We start from the raw sequence: 5,084 nt of genomic DNA on the forward strand, positions 1-5,084 counted from the left end.
TACTCCACCCTACTCTTCCTCCACCATGACTTAGGGAGTTTTTCTTTTCCTATCTCCTTCTTTGCTTTTATTACACTTGTCCGATTCTCTTTGATGATTTAATTGTTTTTAATCTTTTAATTGTGCTACATTGAGGACAATGTGTTGTTTAAGTATTGGGGGGGGGGGGGAGTGTTCTTTGGTTTTGCTAGTTTTGTTGGTTTTGTTAATTTGTTAGTTGTGTTAATTTGTTAATGTTGTTAGTTTCGTCGGATTTTCAGTTTAATATTTTGGGTCAATTTCGTGTGCACGTATGACTTTGCATGTTTTTCTTTGAATTATAGGATATGTTCAAAAAAATGGGCAATTGTTTTGAAAATAAAAGTTCTTGACATTTTGTGACTTGAAATCCTTGATTCTTCTCTACATGTCATGATAGTTTTGAAAGCTCAATTTGAAAGTGATGATTTTACCTTTGTGAGAATTTGAGCCATCCATCATTATAATCATTTGGTATGTTTTGCCCCATTGATTGCTTGCACAATAGCCTTGGCTTGATTCTTGTTGATGCGTCCTAATTCACATGCATATTTGGAAATGATTAAGGCAATTTTGTTCTTATAAGCTTCTAGCCAAATGGACTTACCTTGAATTAATTCCTTTGATAGCCCTTTTGAGCCTTGTTTCCCTTTCCTTGTTTTGAAGCTCACTACAAGCCTTAAGTGAAAAACCATGATATTACCATATCCTTAAGGAATTTTGGAGCTTTGGAATTGTTTTGGGAATAAGTGTGGGGGGTTTTTGTTTCATTGGACAACTTGTTTTGTTGGCTATGCTTCATGATGTATTTTGGGCCATACTTGATGTACATTGTATATTGGTTAAATGTTGGACATGCTGAATGAAATGTTGTTTCTCAAAGGCTAAAGAGTTCAAAAAAAAAAAAAAGCAATAAAGTTGAGTGAATAAGATCTTAAATGGCACAAGAATGATGAAACTCTTGGTTCTACTCTTCATGTTTAATTTTTATCTTTACTTCTTTTTATTTTCTTATTTTTTTCTTAATATGCACTTATTCCCCTTTGCTCCTCTATTCCTTTGGGATTTAGCCACTTATTCCATATTTCTCCATACCTTGTCCTTGGCCCCATTACAACCTTAAAAGACCTTTTGATCCTCATGTGCTTGTGTTTATGGGTTGATTGTCAATTTTAGAATCTTGCCAAGTTTATGTGGTGTTTGCTTTCATGGGTGCTTTGAGGGTAAATAGTAGCCTAGACACTTGAGAGATAGAGTGTATATCTTGTGAGGCTTTATCACTTTTCATTCTTGAGCTGATTAACTATTTTGTCATGATTGGGTTGCTTGGATGATTTTCATGAATGTCTTGACTTTTTGGATCTCCTTATGTTAGATGTTACCCATTCCTTTCATTCCTTGATGTTCATTGAGAAATATGTGAATGTTTTTGTTTGTCTCCCTTTGATATCCTTGGATTTTGTTCTTTGTTTCATTTTGCCCAGGAGTGCAAAAGGCTAAGTATGGGGGGTTTTGATGTGCCATCATTTTCTTCTATTTTCTAAACCCTTTTTGCACCATTTTAATTATTGATTGGTCTTAATTGTCAATTAATTAGGCAGTTTTATTATTTGGGCTCAATTAGCTAACTTGATGTTTTTAATCTAATTTCAGGAATTAATGAAACATTGGGCTTAATCCGGATTTTGGTTGTGGACTTGAAGAGGGCAAATAAAGCAGCGCTTACCTTAGTTAATTTCTAATTAGGAAATTTTGCAATTTTATTTTATGTTGTTCAGTGTTTATTTCGTTTTGGGCCAGAGTATTGTAATAGGGCCCAGTGACTTTGAGTGACTCTTTTTAAATAGCTGCCTTGGGATTCGTGCAGGGCATTCTATTCTGTTATGCTATTCATTATTCAGAGCTTTGTTTTTAGGGTTTTCGTTTTTCTGTTTTGACGTTTCTGAGTTCGTAATGCAATTTTACGTTTTCTGCTTCTAATTACAATTTCGTTCTTGCTTCTTCTTCTACTCTCATTTACGTTTCTGTTCCATTTTACATTTCTGTTCGTTTACGTTTCTGTTCATTTACGTTTCCGTTCATTTACGTTTCTGCTTCATGTTTCAATTGCGTTTTCTATTTGAATCCATGGAAGGCTAGATTTTCTGGTGTTGTTTCCTTTTGAGGACGAAGCCTAACTCTCTTTGAGGTTTCGCTTGTAATGTGGTTTCCTGGCAGTTCTCCCTTCACCAGTATCCCAAATTCGTGAATATTAATCAGTGCACACTTCGTGTTCGATTAATTGCCTCTGAGCCTAACTTGCATTCATGCTTAATGGACGAAGGGCTAACTGGTGTATGTGGTGCCTAATCACGTATTGAAAACCCTAAGTTGATTTTCGCTTAGTAAATTGAAATAGGGTTGGATTAAGTGGTTGACTGTTAGGGACGAATTCTCTAACCCAGGATAAGAGAATGGCTTCTGAATCAGAGGAAACAACCCATTTTTAATATTAGTAGTTTCGAATTTCAGTTTACCTGTTCTGCTCTTTAATCACAAAACAAACAAACCCCCCCCCCCAATCGTTACTGTTACTGCAAGTATATTATGAACATTTGGTTTGTCACTGCTCGTTGGGAAACGACCTAGGATCACTTCCAAGTTACTGCATTTTCATGTTTATTTGATTCGGGTACGGCCTCGATCACGCAGTGTTAAAGAAAATTGTAGGATTCCTAGTTAGGATCCTGAAGGGTTAAACTATAGCGCAATTTGTTAAATATGTTTGAAATATAAGAGTAAGGTCGTGGGTATTGTATAACTCATAAACAGTGTCTGCGTGCAAATAAAAAAATAATATTTTAGGGGTTGGACCTGAATCAGGAAGGTGAGGCCCAAACGGATTCTTCGGAGTCTAGGCCTTGGGGGTAAAGATACTCGGTTTGAGTGCTCCTTTAAGCCCATGTTGATCCCATGTGGTTGGGGCATTCTCGCAAAACAGAGTAACCCTGACTGGTCACCTTATGATGTTACTTAGTGAGAGTGACCGAGTATACCCATTGTGTGGTGTGCTTTGTCATGTACTCCTAAGCGCCCCAGTGTTGTTTTTCACTGACATGGTACCACATTGCATATAGGCTTGAGTCTTAGTGTAATTGTTGCATAACGCTTGTGTTTGAATTTCATTGAGTTAACAATTGTGGTTGATGTTATTTTATGGAGTGTGTAAACTTGAATGGGTGTGAATAATGTGTGCGATTTTGTGCAGTAATGCTATTTATATAAATTCAGCTTTAAGTATTATATGTTTCACATGCTCTAATGTTTTATTATATACGGATGTGATAACTCACTCCCGGTGTGTGTTTGTGTTTGGGCTGATTGCCACTTTGTTTCAGGTGAGCCTTCATATGATGAGTCACATGCTAGAGATGGAGAGACTTAGTCTGTGATAGGGATTATGATTTACTGAATGATATAATTGTGTTATACTTTTCTACTTTAGATTTTTTTTATTATTTATTTAGAGTGGACGACCTTGTTTTGAGCCGGGATAATCTTATCTTTTATTAAAAAAAAGTAATATTCTATTATGTTTTCACTAAGTGGATGTGAACCTTTATCCTTTTGAATTGATTAAATTAAATGTGTTTAAAAATAAAAATTATTAATTAATTTTGCATGTTTTTTTTCCTTCTTTTATTATTATGTGTTTATAATCTTTTAATTAAATTTTGTATGATTTATTTAATTAGTTAGTTATAATTGTAAGGGTAGAGGGTGTCACAGGCATGTCAAACGTGATCATGTAAACTGTGACTAGGAATATATTCTCTCTGTTTTTCAAAACTGAAAAAAGAAAAATGCATGCACAATGATAAAACATGTTCTCTTCATGTCAATTGTGCATCTAGAGAACAGGACTGAAATTTGATCCAAAATATGTTTGCCTAAATGTTTTCTGCTATTCACTGTGATTGTGGCAAATTTCTTAAATAAAAATTATAAGATTAAGTTCTATGAATCCACGAATTTCTGCATGAGTCTGCAATTTGACCTTTTGCTGAAAATTTTGCTTCTTTGAAGTGATGCTTTCTTCACAGAAAGCTTTCAATAATTTCTTATGGGCCAAACCAATCAAAAACTCTAGGTCCTCAGTTTTCTCATTGGGAAAGACATTCCCACCAAAATGGGACAAGAAATTCAGTTCAAATCCCGCCTCAGTTGCTAACCGGTGTAACTTGTCCACAGGTGCAAGATTGAGTGAGAAATCCATGAGCTTGACCAAAATATCTTCAAGAGACAATACAAGTAAGGGGCAGCAGATGCGCCAAGCGCCCAATTTCACCACTGCACTACTGCAGGTTATAGCCACAATAATTCCTGCAATACCGCTGAATAGTTTTTTGTCAGGCTAAATTCCTTCTGCTGAATATTTGGCGAATCTAACAGAAAGAAACATAATAAAATCATCAACTTGAAGAATAACTTTGAAAGTTAAGCCAATGCAAGGACATTTGTTGATTATGAAAAAGGATTTTCATCCCCAAGGTTCAAATATATGTTTCTGAAAACAAGGTTGTTTCAAGCAAACCTTCCTGCATATTCCACAGACCACTTTTTTAGAAGTGGAATAAAATATCCAGCTATTCGTGGCATTTCAGTCTCTCTAAACTACTGCACCAAATACGGATGCTTCATTTTCAGTCGAATTTCAATGTGCTCTCCTATTTGATTCATTATTGGGCTCAGACTGAAACCAGGGAGGAAAAGTTACTCAGCTCTGAGCAATGCTTATATCAGTTGAATTTGACAATATCACGTTTACTATTACTAGTCATAACTAGTAAGGATAAAGTGGAAGTAGTAAATATAATATAATATGATGCACAACTATTCTTCCAATCATAGGGTTGATAAAAGCCTAACTTGTTACATCTTTTATATATATATATATATATATATATATATATATATATATATATATATATATATATATATATATATATATATATGTAGATATATATATATATATATATATAGGGATATATATATATATATATATATATATATATATATATATATGT

Source organism: Glycine max, chromosome 8 (assembly GCF_000004515.6).
Source record: "Glycine max cultivar Williams 82 chromosome 8, Glycine_max_v4.0, whole genome shotgun sequence".
NCBI classification, from domain to species: Eukaryota; Viridiplantae; Streptophyta; class Magnoliopsida; order Fabales; family Fabaceae; genus Glycine; species Glycine max.